Source organism: Pseudonaja textilis, chromosome 1 (assembly GCF_049901715.1).
Source record: "Pseudonaja textilis isolate UNSWEBS1 chromosome 1, rPseTex1.2, whole genome shotgun sequence".
NCBI lineage: Eukaryota > Metazoa > Chordata > Lepidosauria > Squamata > Elapidae > Pseudonaja > Pseudonaja textilis.
Window position 1 is genome coordinate 89,535,301 of NC_141990.1, and position 9,080 is coordinate 89,544,380.

A 9,080-nucleotide genomic window follows, 5' to 3' on the forward strand; every position below is an offset into this window, starting at 1 on the left:
TAGCGGCCTTCAGCTCTTCTGCATTGTTCGGTCTCTGTCTCTCATCTTTCTCTTGGCAATGCCCCATAGATTCTCGTTGGGGTTCAGGTCAGCGAATTTGCTGGCCAATCAAGAACGGTAATCCCACGGTCATTGAACCAGGTTTTTGTTGCTTTTGGCATTGTGGGCAGGTACCAAGTCCTGCTGGAAAATGAAGTCAGCATCCCCATAAAGCTCATCTGCGGAAGGCAGCATGAAGTGCTCCAAAATCTCCTGGTAGATGTCCGTGTTGACCCTGGACTTAATGAAGCACAGTGGACCAACACCAGCAAATGACATGGCTCCCCAAATCAACACAGACTGTGGAAACTTCACACTGGACTTCAATCATCTTTCAGTGTGTGCCTCTCCATTCTTCCTCCAGACTCTGGGTCCTTGGTTTCCAAATGAGATGCAAAAGTTGCTCTCATCAGAAAAGAGGATTTTGGACCACTGAGCAACAGACCAGTTCTGTTTTTCTTTAGCCCAGGTAAGATGCTTCTGATGTTATTTGTTGTTCAGGAGCAGCTTGACAAGAGGAATACGACATTTGAAGCCCATGTCCAGGATCCATCTGTGTGTGGTGGCTCTTGATGAACTGACTCCAGACTCAGTCCACTCCTTGTGAAAGTCCCCAACACTTTTGAATGGCCTTTTCCTGACAATCCTCTCCAGGCTGCAGTCATCCCTGCTGCTTGTGCACCTTTTTCTTCCACACTTTTCTCTTCCACATAACTTTCTATTAATGTGCTTTGATACAGCACTTTGGGAACATCCAACTTCTTTTAAAATTACCTTTTGAGGCTTTCCCTCCTTATGGAGAGTGTCAATGATGGTTTTCTGTACAACCGTCAGGTCAGCAGTCTTTCCCATGATTGTGATTCCTACTGAACCAGACTGAGACACCATTTAAAAGCTCAGGAACCCTTTGCAGGTGTTATGGCTTAATTAGCTGATTAGAGTAGGACATTTTGAGCCTAGAATATTGAACCTTTTCACAATATTCTAATTTTCTGAGGTTGTGGATTTGGGGTTTTCATGAGCTGTAAGCCATAATCATCTCAATTATGACAAATCATGGCTTGAACTATCTTGCTTTGCATGTAATGAATCTATCTCATATATTAGATTCACATTTTAAGTTGCATTACTGAAATAAATGAACTTTTGCACAATATTCAAATTTTTTGAGTTTCACCTGTATAAGGACACATTTATTCTAGTATGAAAGCTTCAAAAACTCCAATCTTATCATAGTGGAATTCAATCCGAACAACCATAATGGTGGCTAGAGGGACCAAAATGCTTCTGGATTTAATATCTGGCATTACTTGGCTCCTGTGCTATCTGATTTTAATATTTTATTTATTTATTTATAAGAATAAATAAATGGGCTCTTTATACCCATGATGGCATAACAAAAATGGTGGATTGCTATAGCCTGCCAATTAGGAAACAAGGTAAATGAAAATTCAGAATTGTTAGAATATCCAGAACAACCAAAAATATGGCACTAATCAACCTTATTGTCTTCTCTTATTGTCTGGTCTATGACTTGCAATATGCACCAAGCATCCATTTTTGAAAATCACCAAACCCCTGAAGTTTATGACACATAAAGCACATTTTTAACATTCTATAGCTGCCAAAAGTTGTGTGGCCCTGAATTGCACAAAGAGATTCTTGTTCCTCTGCTACAACTTCAGTTGAAGAGGTGACTGTGCCAGTATAATGTAGTTCTTCATCCATCACACCAATCAAGGAAGAAATCCATATTCTCAAGAAATTCAAGTCAAGTTTGAATATTATTCTGGCAGATCCACTTTTTCAGACTGATATTTTGTCACCATAACTGTACCGGAGAAAAATGTTCAAAACTTTATACCTTGATCTGTTTCTTAAATACAAGCTAAATCTGTTTGGAACTACTAGCTCTTGCACATGACTCTTTAACTTAGTAAAACCAAGGATTGGCTCCCGCAACACTTTTAAGAGAACACAATTGTGTCCATTGTATCCATTGCTTAGGTAGCCCAGTTTTTTTTAATGATTTGCTGAAGCCAACAAGACAGTTGCTTGGCCTTTGAGTCTCTCTTAATGCGTGGCTTTCCACTGTAGAGTTTTTACTCTGAATGCTTTCCACATATGGAAAACTGGAATAGTGCATTATATGCAGTCCTTTCAGTGACCTGTGCAGCTCAAGGAGAACAGTTGTCAATATGATGCATTGTAACATAGCCCAGAGCCTTGTTAAGTCTTCTGCTATTGTCATTATTCTGCCATCCCATGGGATAAATATTGTTTGCACACGTTTTCCTCATCTAAGAAAGTAATATTTTATATATATGTGTGTATATATATATATATATATATATATATATATATATATATATATATATATATATATATATATATATATATATATATATATAAAGATCTTCTGTACTTTGGGAGGTGGAAAGATGAGAACTGCAAAAGAGAAATTGTATCTTGTCTGTACAAGGTATGTGCATTTTGTGTTCTAGAAATGTTGGGTCTAAGCAGCATCTGAATCCAGAGGTCCCTCGTCTAAATCCAACAATATCCACACAATCATCTATAGGCATGCTATATAACAAACAATAAACTAAAAAAATAATCTCATATGCCTCCCAAGTTTTTCTCCCATTTTCTATCTTCTGAAATTTCAAAAGACAATATTTTTTTCCAGAATACTTCCTTGGTGTTTTCTTCTGCATATCCATGTTCAAAGAACAATCAAATTGCATCATATTCATGATTAGTTTCAAACACCATTTGATTTCAACACAGTAAAACCTCAGACATTCCATTTTAGCTCTTTAAGAGGAATTCGCATCGGTTTGCTTAAATTCCTAGCCCTTAAGTGTAAGAAGAATAAAAAGATGGTATATACAAATATTTTAGCCTGCATAAAAACTATCAATATTGTAAACGCCATGAAGACATAATTTCATGCTTGCTTGAAGATAGTCAGCTTCAGATGAAGCTATGAAACTAATGGTATTGACTATTTTTAAGAGAAAGCAGACCTTCTAGTGCACTTAAGGTCTCAACCTGAAGCATGGCATCAATGTGTACAGGAAAAAGAATCACATGTGGCTGCATATTCTTTGAACTTTGAGGGCAGGGAGGTTACAAGGATGTTTTTTCTTGCCGCAGTAATTACTGAAGCAAAAATAATAATCATTCCAGAGAGCTTTGTGTGTGTAGGCTTCACCTGTAGAAACACAAAGCTTTCTTGTATCCTTGTGCATGGGTGGAGTTAGAGTAAAATTCTATGGTCTGAAACAGTCCTTTTTCTTATGTGTTCTCTGTCAAATCGCAATCTGGCAAAAGCAATATTCACTAAGGTGAGGGTTATCAAGCAGTCCAAGCTCTTCACAACAGTCAACACAGCATTTAAAGTCAGATTATCCAAATGAAAGTAGAACACTTCAAAAATTGAAAAGGTGTTTATTATGGGTATTAAAATCAAATAGCTAGTTAAATTCCTAACTTTTTAAGCACTGGTAAAGTAATCAGCCATGCCCTATTCCAGTGTTTTAATGAATATGCATTTGTGTATGTATAGGAGTTCATTGAATCTTCAGTGATTATTTGACGGCACCTGATTCAACAAGTTGATTTCAAGGTGGAATTTAAAGTGACAATTTAACTGAATCTTGTACAAACTGAAGCTTCAGATTGAATATGAACAACAATCCAAACTCCATATACTGTATATAATAGGTAAGCAGGAAGAGGACTGGTATATTTTGGCAGGATTTCTTGGGATTTTTAAAAAAATAATCAATATATTTTTCTTGGAATACTCACCATATATGTGTGTGGCAAACTTCTGCACAGTTCCATGTGAATGAATCTTGCTTTTTTAATCAGATACTGCTGAATAATAAGCTGAATAAAATGTGTGATTGTAAGTCAGCCATGAATTTTATCTATTTGAGAACCTAGGTAGAAAAAGGATATATGGTATATTTTTAAATATGCAGCTATGGTTGCTCTGTTCTAGACACCATAGTTTACAACCTTAAGTTCATAAAGGTAATTTGATATGATATTGGCTGCATATCATCTGGATCCAGAGCTCCTTAGTCTAAATCCAGTGTTATTCCCATTATCTTCTATAGGCATGATGTTAAAAAGTAGGTTTCTTTCTGTTATGTACAGCTGCACATTAGGGCAAGCAGTGAAAGGGTGGATGCATCAGAAGGGAGATGTAGATTTAACTAGTCTTTATGATCTGAATAAACTCTGTTACCAACTTTTAAGATGTGTGTCTTCGTAAAAAATGTGCTTTAAAATTGATGTGTCCAGAACAAAAGGTTCATATTTAATGAGAACTAGTTAGGTAAACAAGAACTGAAAGAGAAGAAAAGGAACCATATGCCCCTGTTTTTATATTCCAATTTATTCTACCCAGCCCATTATCACCCTCTTACAATCACAATGGTTGTTTTAAAATATATATTGAAGTCTATTCTCTTGACTGTATATGTTATTTAATATCAACATTTTCCCCACACACATTTTAAGTATTTGCTATAAAGAGCTTTCTTAACTTGGTCTAAAATATACATTTTCCTAGAGAAATTAATAAAAATTAAAAAAAAACATTCACCTCCAGAAGGAGTAGTCATGTCAAAAACTGTACACAGAGAATAGCATAATATAAAAGCTTTATCTTTGTGATTTGAGAACATGAAAAATAGAGTAGAGGAGAATAGAATAGAATAGAATAGAATAGAATAGAATAGAATAGAATAGAATAGAATAATTTTATTGTCACATTGAATGTACACTAATCGGCATACATTAAAATGAAATTACAATGCATACAGTTCTCAAAGGGTCTCCACCTCTAATATAAACAAAAACATGAAAAGATAAATAAATAAATAAATACAAAATTATGCATGTACACACAGAGAGAGAGTATAGAGCTTTTATATTGTCTGTATCTTTTCCTACAGCCTCTGAATACTAGGGCGTAGGTAGGTAGGTAGGTAGGTAGATAGATAGATAGATAGATAGATAGATAGATAGATAGATAGATAGATAGATAGATAGATGATAGAATACTTTATTGGCCAAGTGTGATAGCTCCGAAAGCAAATGCACTGTATATGATGATCTGAAGTTTGAAGATCTATGAGTTCAGCTCCTTGTAGATGGTTTCAGTCCCATACAATTTACAGAAGGTGTGTCTGACAACTAAGCAGCTAAAAACAAGCTAGCTAAAAATGTCCAGCTAAAGATATAGTTTCAGGACAGAAACAGAATGTAAATGTGCATATTGTTTTATATTTTCAAATGCTATTATGTTAAAAAATGAGATAATCTCTTATGGAAAATTAGATTAAATTAAATTAGATTAGATTAAATTAAATCCCTCTCTCTCCCTCTTCCCTCTTTTTCTCCCCCCCTCCCACTTACATTTTTTTCTACTACCATTAATTCTAGGAAGCAGAAACTGCCCAGGCCAATATCTTAATCATGACACCTCATTCCACATATTAAATGTATTCATCTGACCAGGAATAAAATAAGACAAGTATACATTTCATATTTCAAAAAGCTTCATTTCTTTTATCACATGAATAAAATTTTTATGACCACATCAAATCCTTGGGTGCATCATGTAAACCTACCTAATGTTTCCACTGAACTGTAATTTTGGATTTAGAAAAAAAATACATAGGGACTAATAAAGTAACATGTTAAACAGGGGTGGGATTCAATTTTTTTAACAACCAGTTCTGTGGGCGTGGCTTAGGTGGTGGGCATGGCTTGGTGGTCATGCGACTGGGTGGACGTGGCTTGGTGGTCATGTTATTGGCTGGGCATGGCCAACTCAATATCACTCACATTGAGGCACACATCTCCTCGCCTGGCCTCTCATGACTGTGGGGATGCTGCAACAGTCATAAGTGTGAAAAATGGTCACTTTTATAAGTCACTTTTTTCAGTGCCATTGTAACTTTGAATGGTCACTCCATACAAGCAAAATACCAGCAAAAGAGGGAAAGAAAACTCCAGAGAGGTTCCTGAGACAGGAAGTCTAGTCCTGCCATGAATGTAATAAGGGTTAACAGAGAGGCAGTTTCTATAAGCAACATCAGAATGTTTCCTTCCTGCCTTCCTTACAGGATTAGGCCAGTAATTTCTTCTACCAACTGGTTCTCCTAACTGCTTAGAATGTTAACAACCGGTTCTAGTGAATAGATGCGAAGTGGTAGAATCCCACCCCTGATGTTAAATGCATACTGATTAAAATCAAATATCAAACTTTATTTTTACATTATTTTTATCAATGCTTCTTATTTTCTTATTGCATTTTACAAGTTTTAAAATAGCTACTTTGGGCAAATTAAGAAAAAGGGAATTTCAGTGCCATCAATACTGTTAAATAATCGTTTGAAGTATGGGTGTTGCCTATGATTTACAGTGTCAAAGTCTTAATTTCTTGGTGAAATGCATTTCCCCCCTTTCTTCTCCTATGCCTTAAAAGCTCTTAGGTGGGAAATAAAGCCTCACCACCTGCATTTAATCATGACCAATGTTGGACATAAGGATGCTAAAAAAAACACAACCAAAAACTGGTTGAGATTTCACATCATTACATTTGTATTTCCTTGGTGCATATGTGTGGATATATGAGAGCATTAGGAAAAATGAATGCAAATATATTTTCATGTAAGAAGTCTTTAAAGAAAGGCCATATTCATCCCATTCAACATTGACTGCTGTACTTACAGAGGAGAATTATGAAGTTTGGAAACTGAAAACAAATTCTGAGTCAGAAAGAGGAAATTCTTTCCCAGTTTTTGAAAGTATCTTCATTTGCATGTTACAGAAATGGGTTAACCACAAATAAAATTTAATTTATAATTGCAAACATAGTGGATGGCAAAATCAGCTTCCTTACTCGATCTTTACAATTTCCCCAGAATTCAGATTTGGGACTCAACTTGTATTAGGTCTGGTTTCAGCCTTGCCACTCCAGCGTGTAATTGCTCATCAATTCCCGCACTGACTGTACTGTGGATGCTACCTTTACTTGCATATGGAGGATCTGTGGTTTTGCAAAGTTGGGCCTCGGTGAACCCATGGAGCAGAAGCTGCCAATCATTACATACGTTCAAAGAAAAGCCAGTCTACTCCCTCATTTCCAGTTCCTCCTCCATCATGAGAAATAAAGACCTGCTTTATTTGATTGGGGAAACCATTTATCTCTATATATGTCTCTGCCTGAAGCTGAAAACATTTGGAAGTAATACAAGTAGACATTTGCCTCATTTCCCCTCCCCCGCTTCGGATTCACAAGAGATTTTTCAGGATTTGTGATTGGTTTTTCTTCTTTTACGGTTTTAATGTCTACCACTAAAACGTTAAGCTTTTATGCTCTAACAATATCTATTATTGTGCTTTCTAACCAATCCAATGCTTTTGATAGATTTATTTCTTTAATCTTGCAACCTGTTTTCAAAACCGTTGCATAAAGAAGCAGACATCCATGCTCAGGCTGCATACATTTATTGGTATCTATAGTAGAGGGATTTTAAAGTGCTGTTTTCTTGCTGGCCCCCTCATTCCACTATGGGCAGGCATATTCAGTGCACCAGTGCACCCTAGAAATATCACCTTTGCTTTTCTGAGCTAAATTGTCTTTCTTCTTGGGGATGAAGCAGCCTATGATTATTCACCTATGATTGATCTTGCAAGGCAATCCAGATAAGAAGCATGCCCAGATAAACTAATTCTGCTTTATTGCAAGGTTACATGGATAGAATTTTGGAAATCTGAAAGTACATTTCTTCCCCTATTACCTTGACAGCCCAAGAAATAGGGAGGGTCACTTCTGAGACATTTGCAATTCTTTCTGTGGGCTAAATTGCCTGCTGCTTTTTCCCCTGTCTCCCAAGGCCATTCCCACTGTACCAGTGTGCCTGACATAAGTGCCACTTATGTCAACCAAATTACTTTTTTTCGCCCCAAAGCAAAATTTTCAAGGCCTTGTGAATGTAGTTATTTGGTCTGGTTTAAAATACTAATAATTTAAGGTTACTCTGTCAGGAGCTTACAGAAACTTCAATTAAGGGGGAACTTTACGTTTCCTCAATTTGTGTTTCACTTATAATCAATGCCATTGTTCTTTGTGTTGCCTTTCAATCAGTGTATATCATGTCATAATATCTAAAGTAATACTGGCAATTCTGTGTGGGCTAAATTATAACATCTGATTTATCTCACACATTACATAGTGGCTTCCCCCTCCCTCAAGCAATTTCAAAACTCCCAGATAATTCTGGGTAGCTTAACTGTTTGAAAAAATAGGAACAATATAAAATTCTTAGCATGGTGAGTTATATTTTCTAGAGGCAAAACTCCTTATTCCTGTGGAATATAGTAGATTAATAGTATTGACTAACAATAAATAGAACTGTTCAGGAGAGAAGGGCCTTTCCAATGGATCAGACTAACTATCTTACAATACTCTTCTTCAAGATTGTTCTCTAGTTTGACTGTATTAATCTTCCTCTCACTCTTTCTTTCTACTTAGTGGCTCATTGCAATTCAAAGAGAGTTTGAGAGAAAAAGAAACTAAGCTTCCCATCAGACTTGGAAATTAAAAAGAATAGACGTATTAGAAAATTGATCATTAGGAGGTAGGTTTCACATGACCAATTTCATTCTTTGGGGGATTTCTAAGATGTGAGTAGCCAGATGTTATTATATGGAAGTCAAGCCCTCTACCAGGAAATTAGAAATTTTTACATTTGAGTTCATGATATACAATGTAGTTGTTTTAGGAGACACCTGGGTCTTAGTATTTAGCAGATATAGAAGAGGGGGAGGTGAATTCCTGAACTCCAGAACCAGATAGTTTAAAATTGGCTTATGGACTAGGTTGATCTTCCCATAACAAGTGTTCTTACTCAAATAGCAATTGGTGGCCCAGATTGTTTTCGTGGATGAATGAGACCAAAATTATTTTTACTTTTGCTTCTTCAATTTCAAAGCAATAGCCAGTTGGAAGA